Source organism: Halyomorpha halys, unplaced genomic scaffold, assembly GCF_000696795.3.
Source record: "Halyomorpha halys isolate HHAL.00 unplaced genomic scaffold, Hhal_1.1 Scaffold397.1, whole genome shotgun sequence".
Classification (NCBI taxonomy): Eukaryota; Metazoa; Arthropoda; class Insecta; order Hemiptera; family Pentatomidae; genus Halyomorpha; species Halyomorpha halys.
In genome coordinates this window covers 776,540-793,396 of record NW_027115275.1, presented here as the reverse complement: position 1 = coordinate 793,396, position 16,857 = coordinate 776,540, and the positions used below count along the sequence as shown (strand labels likewise).

The following is a 16,857-nucleotide window of genomic DNA, read 5'->3' as shown; positions in this document are numbered from 1 at the left end:
ATTAATGTTTTGACCTGGGCAGAATGGCCTGTATGGAGTTTTTTTAAATGGTTGGATGATATGTCTCATAGTAATTTGAGATTGTCCCTGAAGATAGCCGAATTGGCCGAAACGTTGGACGTGTGAATGAAATAAATGTTTTGAGACTATAATTTTGGATAGTGTTTTGAATTATTTAGTAAACAATTACCAGTCTCAAGAAAGAAATTTAAAGATTATAAATATTTTTTAATTTAGAACAAAAAATACGAAAAATTATTAAAATTAAGCTACGAATATTACTTACTGCTTAGTCTAAAGACTTTCCTTGGACCTTTATTACCATTAACTGAATTCATATTTTTGTATTCAAACAACAGTGGTAGTATCGATATTATCATTGTTGGTCGCATCTCGATTCTTAAGGAATTAAGGGGATTTGAACATTCTATTGTTGTACCACCATCCAAGTCCCAATGTCAAAAACAATTTAAATACATAAAATAATTATTACAATAAACGTATTACCAAGATCCGGATAATTTATAACTACTATAAATTATTCGGATGTATCTTATATTCAGTAAATGCAAATTACAGATATAACAAATACAATAATGAAGTGTAAAAAGAAAAAAGTCAATAAGACGTGAAATGTTTAAAAAAAAAAAAAAAAAAACCTGTGAGCGACAGGGTAAAGATCTTTTTTTCTCTTATTATTGTTTCAAAAATAGACAAAAAGTAATAAACTTAAATACCAATTATTTTATTTAAACAATATTATTATTGTTTATATTTAATAAAAATCGATAAAAAAAAAAAATGTCAAATTTAATTTTTAAAAAACGGAGTAAACCATTAAGGGGATATTAGTCCAGAAAATATACACATGGAAGTGAAGTTTTCCATCTTTTATAATACATTTTATTTCATCCAAAATAATGAAAAAAAATTAGTTTTTTTTTTTATTTTCTGTATGCCAAGAAGAGGGTTAAGCTGTCAAAAAAGAGTGTTATTCTCTGCTATAAATTAAGGTTTAAATCCATTAAAAATCTCCTACCCTTTCAGATGCAGTTTGTCGAGTATTGTATGTACATTTTAATTAAAAAAAGTAAATTGTGTACCACTGAAACAGGAATACCGGCCAGTAGATTCATTTCCATCAACCGCTTCCTGAAAATTCAGTTTTTTTCCTGGAACATTGGGGAAAATACCTGGAAAAATGTTGGGGAAAAGGGGACTGGCGTTGACAGCTATTGTTCGAGGCTGGTTGGGCATTGCAATGCTACCAATTGTCAGTTCCTTGTCACGAAGACGTCACTCCGAGCTGTCCCCGGTTTGATACACGGACGTCTTTGTCAATAGCTCTTTTCGAATTTTACCGAATATTGCCAATTCGAGTGCATCCATACCAATAAGGAAACGTGCTGTGTTCTACGGATTTCCTCTTCGAAAACAATATGAGTAATTATATTTATTTTTTCAAACATATATTCTGAAACTCATAACGATCTGGAACATAAGAATATTAAAAAAAAAAAATAGATTTTGTCTACGCTTCATCCGTTAATTTTAAATTCATAAATTGTTTTGGTAAACTTTTTTTTGAAAATGTATTATAGAATGAAGAATAGAGTAGTTTTTAATGAATAACAATCTTAAAATAAAAAATAATGATATACATTTTACAGAGAACGTATAAAAACATGTTGATAAATGAAAAAAGAAATATACATTATGACTAATGAGTATAAAGAAAAGTATGTTTTTAGAGATGAGATTATTTAAACTATTTATATATATAAACATAAAATTAGGGCGTAATTGGGCCATTCTCTCAAAAAGTATCAAAGCCTGTCCCAGGGATTCATTTAATTATATTATTAAAAAAAAGAATACGTGGATAACACACGAGAAAATTTTTGGACCATTCTCTTAAAAAATTGTTAAACAAAATCCCAAGGGAACTGCAATTCCCATTATAATATCGTAATAAAAAGAAATATCTCGATAAACTATCAAACATTTTCTCAACTAAACATCATTTGATGATTTGATTAAATAACTGGAATTTTTGAATAAGTATGTTTAAACGTCGAAACGTTTTCGATTTTGTTGATCTCATCTACAGAAATATTAATATGATGGTTTATTTCACTTACTTTATCTTGATAATGTGATTTAAAAAATAAAGTGGGATAGTAAAAATGACATTTCGACAGATAGAAATGTATATACTTTGTAAATAGTTTAATTTTCTTCTTCATTTATTTATATTATTATTTTGTTTACTTACTTTTTCTTAATTTCTTATTTTGTTATCCTTTCATTTATTTATTAGTAAATATGGTGTGAATAAGCATTATTATCCCTATTGGCTGTCTAAAAATATAAGATAGAAGGTAATAATACACAATAATAATAAAAATAATAATAATAAACAAGACACTACTGTTGAAGTGGAGTGTAACGGACCTGCTTAAATGTAAATGTAATGCTTCTTTTTAAATTGTTTCCATAGCAGAAAGTTTCTATAATTAACAAAAATCAACAAACAAATTGTATTAACTTATCATTTAATATTTTCATAATTTGACGTAAATAATTGACACATTGCAAAAAAAAACATTATATAATGTTGCATTTTTTCTTTTTTTTTTCGTATCCTCCATTGAAAATAAGGAATATTTAGGTACAATGATGTCAGTTGAAGTATGATACCTTCTTCTACCCATGAGTAATAATGTTGCATTAAGTGAATAAAATAAAGAAATAGAGATGAAACCAAAAAGGTTAATTAGGTTATCCCGAATTGAAGTGAAGTTAACAATAAGGTTTGTGTAAACAGTTTCTCCTTATTTTTAATATGAAATTAGTATTTTTTATATCATTAGACAGCAATAATGATTATTGTTATTTTTATATACAAGACTGAATAAGGGGATTAGATTATATTAAAAATTATTGAAAATAATAATGCTAATAGTTCTTGATGATAGGGCGGTGGCCCCAAAACGTAGTATTGGATAAGTAAAGTAAAATAAAAAAAGATATTATAACAGAATTATTCAGTTCTCCTCATTAGATAATTGCACAACTCTTTCAGTCAAATTTACCTAAATTATTCAGATACAAATAAATAGGATTTCATTAAAAACCTGAAAGTCTTTACCATAGCCCAACAAAGTTGCCGCGAAATTATTTCAGCCTAAAAAAAGGCGTCTTGGCGAAGAAAAGTTTGGGGACCACTGATTTAGGCACAGTTTTTACAGGATAATATTATACTATATAAGTTAACCTTTCGTATAGCGCGATCAAGGATTCTCAAAATCGAGGCGCGGTGAGCCTGGCAGGTGAAAATCGCCTTATTTAACTAAACTAAAATTTCTCAATAATTTTGAGGATGCAGACAATTAGGGAAAAACATAAAATAAATTTAAAACATTTCTTATTATTTATTTAGGTACCGAAACTAAAACAAGTCATATTGTACATATCATGGTTATGAATATATAAAAAATAGGACATTTTATCCTTGAAACAAAATTTAAAAACGGGTTAGACATGAAGTTGAAATGTGTGGGGACAGAAATTAGACATGTTGTGTAGAGTAGTTTCGCATGAGAGGGGCAAATTTCTTGGTTGCATCTCACTAAGGAGTAGTTCTTTAGCCGACGTATTACTGTTTCCACCGAGCAATCACAACATCTGGACCTCTTTTTGGAGTGGGGTGGCTTGATTTTGGACTATCATCAGCCGGAAGGACTCTCTTGAGACGAATTTTCAAGGAGGTGAGGAGGCCGTATTTCAGCCGGCTTCTGCAATGAAGTCCGAAACACAGTTCATGTGACTATAGTTTGGGGAAAACTTTTGGAATTCTTTCCAATTGATTTCCAAGGTGAATAACCAAGGAATTGATCCCTACCAAGTACAACATACTGTAGAAAGCAGTCATTGGCCATCGATGTGTATTTCGCTGCACGTTGTGTGTGGTGCACCTTTAGTCTGAAGTGGTCCACTCCAGTTTTGTGAGCATTATAATACGCTATGGCCTCAGGTTTTTTTTTTCTCTAGTACTTTTATCAATTGCTTTGATTTCGAGCACAAAAGAAATCAGGAGTACACATTTATTCTTGCATGGGACGTAAGTTGCCAAGACTTTTCCGTCGTTGAAACCAAAAACGCCGGAATATTGTGGGGTCCCTAAAAGCAAATAAATACTGAAATGACGATTGAAGAATTCAGGTTTGTGACGTAATCGGGCGCTGTGAGCCTGTCAGATCAAAACACGTGTGACCCACTTCCTTGACGGCTAGAGTTAAACTGACTGGGCGGGTCGGAACCACCCCACAAAGTGAGGAAACAACTGGGAAGCAGGGGTCATACTTGGCGCCAGTTTGTAAGAGACACACAAAAAAAAAAGAATACTTTGCCTATCAGATCAGCCGCGCCCAACGCGGAGGGTTAATATCAGTTAATATTGATATTATTAGGTAATTTAAAAAATTTTACTAGCAGTAATGTACATATGAAGAGAAAATAAATAGCAAGCTTCATAGATGCTTCTGAAAGTTTCAAGTCAATTCGAATTACACTTCATTAGTGCTACAAATTATAAATTAAATTTTAACAAATAAAGTTCACTGACTTAATTAAAGCTAATTAATTTTCTAAAATATATTCTACGTCTGCATATCCCTAAGTTGGGACAGAAGTAAAACAAGGGTTCGGCCCCTGTTACAATGTTATGTAATATTATATATATATAAACAGCTGTGACAGAGTTAATTGGTTGTATAATACACCAATTGAGTGACAATAACTATTCCGAAATTTGACAACAGTATTGTCCTATGTTCCATAATTAACAAAAAGGTGTCAATATCAATGTTGTCATTTATATTTGTTGAATTTTATGTTAATTTCTTTTTTTTTTCTAAATTTTAGAGTTTTAACTTTTGTAACATTTTTTGTATACGTTCTATATAAGTCTAAATCTATTTGAATATTTTAGCTACATCATCTAATTAAACTAATATGCTATTGGGTTGGAAAAAAACATGTTTTCCAGATTTAATTAAGACGTATTCAATTATGTAAGACTGGTAGAACCTGAAGGACATTTTTAATATACCCTCATAAAACCACATAATTTTTTTGAAAAAATATATACAATACATTTTAGAATAAATAAAATGAAACTTTATCACATAAAAGTACATAAATAATATTTATTTATGTAAATATTACTTCCGGTTTGTGGTTGCTATTAGTTGAAAAATAATCCTTGGTTTTATTATATTTTTTTCTCCTCCTGCTATTATCTGTTTAAAAAACCTACCTCAAATTTTCATTAGTATACTGCTTCTTATAATTATTCAAAATCTATCTGTAAATAAGAAGCAAGCATCCGTTTTAATTTTTCAATACTTTTTTGGTCGAAATTTCTGTGAAAAAAACATGTGACAGCGGGTAACTTGGAATACCGATACATTTGTATTTCTTTGTGGTGCGATAATTATTCCAATGTTTATTGTTTAATAGTTTTTAATTTTCAACATCCTTTCAATAAATAGTAATTTTAAATACATTTTTTTTTAAATTTGCCTAATTTTTATATATTATATCCTAAATTAATACTAAATAAAAATTCCTGTTTCAATATATATTTTATTATTATTATTGTTTTGTTTTTATTTCTGTATAAAATGTATGTAAGTCTAAAAAAACTGTACCTCAAGTCTTTTTCACTGGATTTTAAAACTGTATATGTAATTTTACACTTACGTGTTTTTAGCATTTCATTTCTTCGATTACAATAGCTATGAATTACTTCAAATATTAATTTCCTGTTTTTTAAGTTCAATTTAGAAAAACAGATCCAAAGTCATACAATGTGACTATAAACTTTGTTTCACTATTTAAAATATAGACTTAACTGCATAGATATCATAACAGTGTAAACTAGAAACTTTTTCTTTCTTTTTTTTTTTTATACTCTAAGAAAGCTAAGGTATAAATGACAAAATTCTCTAACTGATGTTTGTCATAAAAAAATCTGAAATATTAACTAAAATTCCAAAATATAGTGCAATGTCACATTGACGGTACGTTTTAATGGAATGTTGGTTAAAAAAAATATATATTTCCAAAAAGATGAATTATACGAAAAAATAATTAATGTTATACTAAAATTATTTCCTAGTACTTCGTTACTAGGAAGAAAGGCATCCTGTACAGTGGAATACTGGTTGCTGAGAGCTAGGCAAGATACTCCAGCGTCCTTGCACCGAACCATGGGGGGAGGGAATACGAAGGACAGGCGGGTTTCCTCAAACTAAAGCTAATTTTATCTCAACTAGTCGTCGAAAACTAGCTCTAACCTTGGTTATTTGTAGTCTAGTAGTATAGAGCACATTGTATATATGTATATTTTGTAATTACCCTAACCATGCTCACACTACCTTTATGAAGTTGACGTTATCATACGTAGTAAAAAGTAGCACAAATTTTCATCTACTACCCATAGTTAGAGTAGAGTAATTTTTATGAAATTTTCATTACAATATAAAATTAATAATACAAAACTTGTAAACCTTTTCAGATATAGAGCATATAAAACAATCTAAAAAAAAAATATTAACATTTTTGTAGCTCTAACTCCATATTTTTTTATTATAATTTACTGAACCGTTTTATATGAAACTATTTCAAATAAGTTAAAGTTTTGAATCATTTATAGAAAAAAATCTATTAATTCATGTTTTATATTTTCTTAACCAACCATATTTGAAACATTAAATTTATTTTTCTGAAAATTTCATTTGTCGTATTATTTAATTAATAATGAAAACTTCCTGTTAAAAAAAATATATATATACTTATGAGGATTTTTGTTACTCTTTTATTGTTCCGATTTACTTTACCACTTCAAATGTTTTCAGAAAAAAAACTTTTTTTAAAAGAAAAAAAGTTGAACAACTTTTTATACCAAATTGTGGTTTCTAAAAGTTTAGAACCATTCAAAGAAAAAATATTTTTACAGAAAATTTAATTTCTGAATTATATAATAGTTTAATTCATCTTCCCAAATTTCTAAAAAAAAAAATTATTGTTTTAATTTACTGAACCGTTTCATATAAAATTATTTGTCGGACGCTGCTCTACGATGCACCACTACTGCGGCACCTCTTCAAAACAACACTACAAAAACTCCAGAGCTACCAGAACTCCATCCTTCGGCGGATCGTCCAAGGCACCAGATTGCAGAGGGCCAAGAAGTATGCCATTCACCAAGAACTCCAGCTTCCTTCATTGGCCGACGGCATTTCAAGTTCTTTGATAGTCTAAAGGCCTGTGTAAACCCACTCTTCCGGGAGATTGCCCCACCACCAAGACCTGGAAGGTGGCAAGGCACTGTTTCCTTGGTCGACGTGCTCGCCGAGGGAGGAGGTTCAGACTCAATTGAAACCCAACTATTCATCACTAGAAGAGAGGTCCCTTCCCACTCGTGACAACTCAGATGGTGAGTAAGCGCCACAGAGCTCCCCTGCACACAGCGGATCCCACAACCTACCTTAAAATGCTTACTAGCCGATTATGATGGTTTTAAACTTCTTGGCGTATGCTAACTTATAGTACGTCTTCTTGTAGTTCCGGATGGCAGGAGAGGACTCGGCGCGTTCAAAGGAAGGGTAAACTTGGAATATCGTCAGAGTATAGATGACATTGGAGATGTAGGTAGGAAAGTGGAAGGTTGTTGATAAAATATGAATAAATGTGTTGGGGGTGAAGAAGAATCTTACGGCAATAGAGGCCACTAAAATATTTGAATGATATTGATTTAAGCATTCAACTTTACAATTTAACATTTACAACCAACAATTAATTTGTTTTACAATTTTAAAAACAAACTTTATTTTTAACAATATGAGTCAGCAATTGAGTATGTGCTTGGTGAGTCTCATTGGAAGTGGCTGTGACCAGTTTCAGCTTTAGCCTATGTTAATATGATTCTATTAAAATTGATATATACTGGGTGTGTATCCTATACCCTAACGGCAGACAGCCCTCGTTTTACAAATTATACAACTTTTCATTTATTGTACTACTCTTGCTCGACTTGCATTAAACAAATTATATAATAATTAATTGTATAATAAAAAAAATTAAACTCAATTTTTACCTCCCATTTTTATTATTTCACCAAATAAAATATTAAAACGTGATCAGTAAAAATATGATTACATAATATGTATAAATATATATATATATAATCATATGCACACAAACGAGCAAGATATTGATCCAAGGGAAGGAAGTACACAATTGAATTAATATAATGCGTCACTACGCCGATTTTAGTATGCACTATGCCCAATCAATTTGTAGACCTTGACATAATTCTATTCGACGCATTGTTGTTTGAAATAATACTGGAATATTCTAAGAAGCGGGAATACACGTTTATTATGACGTAGTGTTAAATATTATTTCTATAATGACTTATAAGGCAGGTTATTATTATGTGAATTTTCGGTTTTGAATCTAATTCTATAAATTTTTATATCTGGAGTTTATTGGTTATATTAAACTTAAGCCTTTTTTTTTTTTTAATTAAGGATAAAAATCCTAAATGGGCAGTGAAAAAAATGTATTTAAGCTAACGTTAGCTATTTTAAAATTAACACAATATCTTTATAATTTGTTTAACCATAGGATTGTTCTCATACCATAGGAAGTGACATATTACCCGTTCTAACGCGATATTTTTCATTTAATTAGGTATCGCATTATTTCCATGATGAATTTCTTATGGTTTATATTAGAAAATATTTTTATAATTGAAAAATACATCTTGATATGCTGAAGTTCGCATTGTGTCTTCAAATCTTAAGATAAAACTTGCATTAGTATGCAGCGCGTTGCAGTATTGACTATTTACCATTTAAACATTAGGTCTCAGCTCTTGATCAGACTTGGTTGAATAGGATCAAGATTGTGACGAAAGGAATGATTTGATTTTGTTGCTACGTAATTCTTTGCTCTATTGCTGTTAATGTCCTCTGTTCAATTGTATGCTAATGTTGCTGCACAATTGAGGTGAGGTCCTCAACGTTTCACCACGATATTTCGCATTTTCCTCAAGTCAGGATCGGGAACTTAAAAAAAACAAACATTTTTTTTGTCTGTACCGGTTCATTGTGAAGAAAACTAAATTTTTTATAACAAAACGATGGTGTCCTAATATTCCTTGTGTTATGATCTCCTCTTGTGAGACTGTGACTTGTCGTCCATCGACCAACACACACAAGTTTTATAACTATAACAATGAAATGATATGAAGTTAAATTATAAAAATATATGCTATAAATACCTTAAATAGTGAAATGCCTTCACAGACGTGGGGGCAAGATGCCTTCATTCGTCGAACTGAGGTAGTACTGCCGAGAAGAGATCGAAATTTGAGCAAGTATTCATTATCTGAAAATTTTATTATTAAATAATTAAATTATATATTCGAATAACTTTACAATCAGGTTTAAAAATACTAAATTGTTTGTAGTGAAGTTCATGATAAAGATAAACAATGTATATATTTCATGATTGTTTTTATTTATGTTTTCTTTCCCTTTTATCCCAAAAGAATATAGTTATAAAAAATTGTTTTCTAAGTTAGCAATAAAATAAGTTGTAATGTCCCATTCTTTTAGTGAATTCGAACAGACAAGTACTGGTTCATATTTTATTAAAACTATCCAATTTTTTATTATTAATAATTATTAAATTACTGTTGTAGTTACTATTAAAATAGTATAATTAAACATTTTGAGTTTTAATAAAAGAAGAGAGTAAAAATTATGTGCTCTGATTAATTAATGAAGGAATTAGACGCTATTCTAAGGCATATTTTTTTTAAAAATTAAATTAAGAGAAAATAAGGAACATAAAACTTATAATAATTATATTAAATTATTTAGCGTTTTTTTTTCTATGTAATACTTTACATGTTTAATTATTTAGAGCAAAATATATTCGATTCATACCTAGACGAAAGCAGGACAACAATGCAATAATACAACAAATAAATGATACGAACTGAGAAGAGATAATTCCATATCTTTTTAAAAACTATAGAAAACAATAAAGAAAAAAATAATTGAAGTAGGATTCTAGAAAAGAAACACAATAATAATATAAACTACATATATTGTGCGCTGACGTTTCGGCCTAAATGTATTACTTAACTAGCATACATTATCAATCATTTTACAGAATCATTCTTTTGGGTGTGTAGTATATGTATATAATAGTTAGTCATATGTTTGAAAATTCATATTACAAAAAAACAAGAGGGCTCTAAACTAAACATTTATATCATTGACTGTATACAATTACTACATACATTTAATGTGTTAAAGCCAAATTAAAAATCAAAGATTTACTATATTATAAAGTTAGGAGAACTATAAAATATAATTAGTAAAAAAATAAAAATAAAATTGGGCACAAAATTTTTAATGACAAAGAGGCCGGAGTGTCTGTGAAGCAACGCTTTAATAGGTGTAAGACCCTAACACAAAAACCACAATGTTGTCTAGTTAAGTGTTCTATCACAAAGAAAACTCCACAAACTAAATTCTGTTGTAAGGACCATCGCCCTTCCTAGTGTCCCCGCATCTCTTAGTCATTTAAAGAATAATGATGCTTAGTATTTTCTTTTCACTCTTTAGATAGTGAGAAAAAAAACTCATAGCGACATTGTTTCTTTTGGTAAATGATTTTCTATAATGCAAATATTCATAAGCGGTCCATACATGCACAATATTATTGTATAAATTAATTGCACAATGTAATTGAAACTGTTCCACAGACGCTTAATATTATTGCGCAACTGTTGGACTTGTGAATTGATATTGAATCGTGTGAAGGAGATATCGAATTTTGTACTAAATATTGTGCAAAGCTAGGTATAGACGTTCATTATTTTATTTCAAATTCCTTTGTATCCATATATTGAGTGATTTCGAACATTGTTGCTTTTTTTGATGGCCGAAATCTCCGAAGTTGGCCAAGCAATGGTTTTTCATTTTTTTTCTCTCCCTGGGCTAGTGTATTCCTTGCAATTGGTTTATCATTAATCCGGTAGTAATCGATAAATTCAAGAATGAATTGACTAACGGCGTTTTAATAGTCATTGAACACGTTCAACACAACTTATTGGCGCTGACTGAGTGACATATTGCACGATATTATCCATAGACAATGCAATATTTCCCAACATGTAATTTGCAATAATTCCCAATATTGTGCAATAAATATCTATTTTTCATTTCATACAACCAAAAGCACACGTTCAATATAATTGCACAATTTCTAAGAATATTGTATGTGTATGAGTAGCTTTAACAAATAAATAATTCACCACGAAAATCAATCGTTTTTAAATATGTTTAATTTTTACATGGCACATATTATATTTTATACTTCTCCTACACTACTTTCAGATACTTACATTATATGGATGGACAGGGTAGAATCGAGCTCACTGTTATGAATCCTTGCCTATATTATCCATGCTAAAGTTGTGGTATATCTCTAGTTGAGATTCTGTCAGGAACAGAAAATGCACATATGTATATAACATTATTTATATATCTATATAATAATCATACTTCTATTTACTATTTTTCAGTTCTGACTAACTGAGTAAGAATCTAATATAAAATATCTCCTTGACTCTAAATCTTGGCACGTTGACAAGGGTGGTACCATTATTTTGTTAAAATATATAAAATATAAAGGATCGATATGATACCAAAAATCGACAGTTTGAACCTTTACCTAACAAGTGGTACTACTGTCCTTTAAAGAAATTTGTATTCAGATGTGAAAATTGATATTCATTTAATCGTAAAAGATATTTGTGGGACCTGTACAATCTGATAAACATGCCAAGATTTGGAAGCAACGAAAAATACATCAACTTACAAACATATATTGTTCTTATTGTTATACCTCAATATACTGATATAGTTAAAAATTGTAAGCCAAATTTCATTAAAAAGTGGAAACTTAAAAAAAAAATTGTAAATTTAAAATAAAAATTAAATATAAAATTTTAAATACCTATTACATAAATCTATAAATGCGTCCATGATACGCTTTCCCAAAAAACTAATGATTTTACAAAGTAAAAGTGGTCAAAATTACATACAAAATTAATTTTCGACATATTCGCCATATCGACAGAACGCGACATCTGATTTCTAAATGTGTGGGGTTTGATATCATGAGTTAATGAGAATGGATGGAACAGATCTGATTTACTGGATTCCACGCGTATTGTGAATGTGTTTTAAGAGGGGGCTAAGGAAATTGTTTTTTCTCCGATACCTGTAGGAAAATGAGATTATGTCTGCTGTCTGATAACTGGGATCACCAGTTTCCTTAGTCAGTTATGTTTGCCACCTTTGAAGGCGTACTATTGTTCTCAATGTCTGGAATAGTGGCATAATGCAATGTTGGTAGCTATAAAAGAATTTGATGTGCCCCTTCAGATGAATTCCGTCACTGCAAGATGTGCTAAAATTCGGTATGTAGGGCTGTTTTCTAGACCAAGAGTGTTTCTAGAAATCATTAAAGTGGTTGTGTATATCTGTCAGAATTTCGGTCCGCTCTGAAAAATGTTTGTTGTGGGTTTTAAGCTTTTTCTCTTTCCCTGCAATTTTTATTTATGCCTTTTCAAAACAAATGGAAAATAAAATAAAAGTTTAGTAATGGATGTCTGCTGGTTACGAGTTTTTTTTTTTTGTGTGTGTTAGATATTATTGTGTAATAAAAATAAATTCTAAAAAGTGATTCTTTATGGTCTTTTAAATTATTGAAAAAATAATAACCACAAAATTAATACTTTTGTTTAATTTAAAGTACTAAACATTTACATTTTTAAAAGTCACAAGTTCGACTATTACAATATGTACTAGACAAACGGACTAAACTTTTAATCCGTTACAAAAGACTTATCTACTTGTTATAATAAGGCCTATCTGGACATACGAAGTTGAGCTTTGGGGCTCCACTAAACCATTGAATTCCTCTCGTATCAAATCCAAATCCTTCGTCTAATCCTTAATGCTCCTTACTTTGTCTCAAATCAAGTCATCCATCAGGACCTCAATACTCTAGATTGATACGATTTGGCCCAGAACCAGATACCAATGCTTCCATGAAAAACTTCCCAACCATCCAAACCCACTTTTTTATAACCTGGTTTCTCCTTCAATACCTGATAATCTCCCTAGGTGTCTGAAAAGAAGATGGCCCCGAGATCTTCTCTAGTAACGTAATTGGAGTTCTGCGTAGATTCTCCTCATGTTTGTACCATGTTATTTTATATCCAATAGCAATTTTGCTTGTTGTATATAGTTTTATACAGTTTTTAATTACAATAAATAACTTTAATAAAAAAAAAAAAAAAGATAAATGTCACAAGTTTTAAGTTTTACTCGACTATTACTGACTCCTGATTGGTGCAAAGCGGTGGACTGTTAGGGTCGAACCTACAGCGATCATTGGTGCGATATAAATTGGCACTTCTCCTTTTTTAATGAAAGTGAAGCTTGCGAGGCCAGAGCGGTCACGTTTGGAAGAGAAGGCTTTAAATCAGCAAAGTCTAGGAGAGCTTTACTGCTGCTTCAATAATCGAAGCAGGCTGAGTGGATAATCGGGAGATATGTAGCGAGTCACCGGCCGTAAAAACTAGGTAAAATTTAATTAACATCCACTGATACGGCCGGAGAATCGAAATATTATTGAGGCGTGTCAAAAGAGAAAATGGAAATCCGGACAATGATAAAGGTAATATTATTGTCCAATAAACTACTTCTCGTCGTATTATATCTAGATACATTGCATGCAATCCTAACATTAATAGCTCAATTCATAAAAAAATAAAATAAAATACGTTGTAAAAAAAAAATCCAACGTCGGTATATCCAACAAATCTCTAATTTTTCAGTCTGCGAAAAAAATTTCTTCATCAGTCTTCAGGTAAAGCGTGTTAATTTAGATCACGATTTGGCCTTACAAATAATTAAAAAATCGAAAAATTAGTGAGAGGCGCTACACAGTGGTTCCAAGTTTTGAAAAATCAGTACAAAATTCTGAAATTTGCTATATCATTTTTAGTGACTCTAAATGACAAACTTATTTTTTTTTTTTTAAATCGGAATAATTTAAATATTTTGTTATTATTGATTATACTTAAAATTATAAATCATTGCATCTTTCCACTTAATAGAACAATGGGACAAAATTTTGTATTTAAATATATTAGCAGAAGCTAAAAATTTACCAAAACTCTTTTTATTAAACTTCTTTATCGTCAATATATATTTATCCAAGCTGATAAGTTCAGATTCACTTTTTTTAAAAATTATTTCCATCACTTAAAGAAACTCCATTTGACTCTTATTGAAAGTATACAGACATGTATTTTGAAGCCTTTGTGATTCCAAAGAACGAAAATTGATTGCATACACACGACCTTTGAGCTACCGACAATAATGCTGTAAGTTTCGAAAGTAAGAGGTATATCAAATTCGTTGATACCTCCCAAAACTGTAGTTATCCTATATTCCAGACTTAATTGAATTATTGTACTGATTCGAAAAGATTCGCGAGCTCCGGAATCCTATGAAATCACCAATTTCCATTTTTCTAAATTACCAAAACATTCCACTCCTCGAATTGGAATAGGACTTCAGATGGCGATAAAACGAAAATGATTTTCTATTTTCTAAAAAGATTTCTTTGACCAGCTTTACTCAAAGCCTTATTAGGTTCTTACCATATTTAAAAAATATAATATGGTTTAATATTTAATTGAAAAAGAGATAGGTATATAATAACCGTGAAAAATACTTCCATATTTTTTTTTTACCGTAGAAATTAAAGATTTCAGTAGTTCAAATTAAACCTTTACGTGGCGGTTGCACTTTAGACATTTCTCAAAGAAGAAATAAATTAGGTACGCTCAACTAATGGTAAACCTGAATTATATTCAAAAACTGTATTTCCAATATTTATTTTGAAATGGCTCAAATCCTGGAAAATTCCACTAAAAAGGTCTGTAATAATATACTTGTTTTATTGATGCAATTAATTACTAACATATAAAACTGGAAATTTTATTTCTTAAACGCAGTAACTGTTATATTATATTACTGTCCGACATATTTGAAAAATCGTTTTTGGGTCAGATATACAGTTTATTGAGGGAAGTTTTTTATTTAATAGTATCACGTTTCGACCATCCACCCTAAGATCGGATTAGTAACCATATATGTCAATTAAAATTATAATTGATTAAAATAATAATTAATTAAATTGTGGAAGGAGGTTCAATGCACTAGTTTTATCAGATCAACTTCAGGAAACGCATATTTACTAAAAGAGACGGTTCTCAAAATTAAAATCAATCTATTTACTTTATTGCGTGGTATGATAATAGAAAAAAATATCAGATTCATAAAAGGTAATTAATACTTGCATTACTTCCGTTTTTGTAATTATTGTTTGCTGGAATAGAGTTTTTTTTACTGAAAATAGATAAAATAAATATTAAAATGAAAGCGCATTGTATAGAGTGAGATTTGTTTAGTAACCAGTAATTTTGTTTTCTAGATAAAGTTTAGATTTATAAATTTATTAAGGAGTTGCATGTTTTTTAAAATGCTCGATTGTGGAAGTACTGAGAATGTCCAATATTTCAATTTCGAGTTTTTGAGGTCCGCTGAGTCCAAATACCTATGTCCCGCAAAGTGGTCTGTGTGAGATACCACTAGCTTATAGCCTAGCTCAAAACGATAAGTCAATTTATCGTTGATTTATCGTACGTAATTCAATTTACATATTAAGCTGACGAGTATGCATGAGATGTTAAACCAATTTTTTCGTTAAAAGTCGACCAACCGGATGTACCAATTTAGAGAATTGATTTTACACTTTTTTACGATTTTTCCAAAATGGGCTCTAACGATTTAGACTAAACTTGATCACTTAAACCTGCAATTAAGTGATCTCTATTACTAGCTAGAAATTACCCTCATTGAAACAGCCTAACAAGTCTTATATGATGAATTTTTGAAGAAAAAAAAATTCCTTTTAAAGTATCTTTATTGTTTCTTATTTGAAATTAATTACCTTGTAGGAAGATAGTCCGGGTAGCACTCAATAAAGGTATCAAAATAGTAAAATAAAACCATTAATTGTTAACCAATGTTTCGCCCCACTTTGCTTCGTCAGGGTTAAAAGAAAAAAATAAGATTCAAACATTTTAGAAATGTCAAAAATTAAAATAAAAAAATTTCAAAACAATTATTATGTTTATAAAGTATATAAAAAATGACTAATAATAACAATATAAGGAAGTATACATGTAGGTGGACTGGAAACAAGTTACTAATAAATATAATCAGGTGTGATAAAAGTTCTAAATACAGATCTAGACAAATTAATTGTAGGAGACTACTCATTAAACCCATAAATATGGTAAATAGGCAGGTGAAAAAGGGTAGAAGAGGTAGGTATGGTATAGTAATATGTAATAGGGAGATATTAAGAAAATTGATAAAAAATAAACAAAAAACATAGGGGTAATCTCGTGTTAGATTGAAACATAGCGGAAGAATGAGAAAAGGGCGGGCGTCAGGTATAAAATGTCCCCACAACCTTGGCTAACCCTTAGGAAGAGTAAGATTTTTTATAATATACAGGTAAGTAAACTGAAAGAAACATCTTATTACAGTAGGTAAATTGTACTTACACCTATTAGATATGAGGTTAGATGTTTCAGTCAGTTTACCTATATTAATA

At 30.0% G+C, this 16,857-nt stretch overlaps 1 protein-coding gene across 2 annotated transcripts in view; it reads right to left on the bottom strand.

Annotated features, from left to right (window-relative positions):
- Eip93F (Ecdysone-induced protein 93F) overlaps positions 1–16,857 on the bottom strand; it is a 476,497-nt gene that overhangs the window by 322,013 nt on the left and 137,627 nt on the right. For both annotated transcript variants that reach the window (XM_067052368.1, XM_067052369.1), the window contains exons 4-5: positions 11,495–11,589; positions 9,356–9,462 (exon numbers count right to left, since the gene is read on the bottom strand). The gene's annotated coding sequence lies outside the window, so the exon portion shown is untranslated. The remainder of the gene's footprint in view (positions 1–9,355; positions 9,463–11,494; positions 11,590–16,857) is intronic.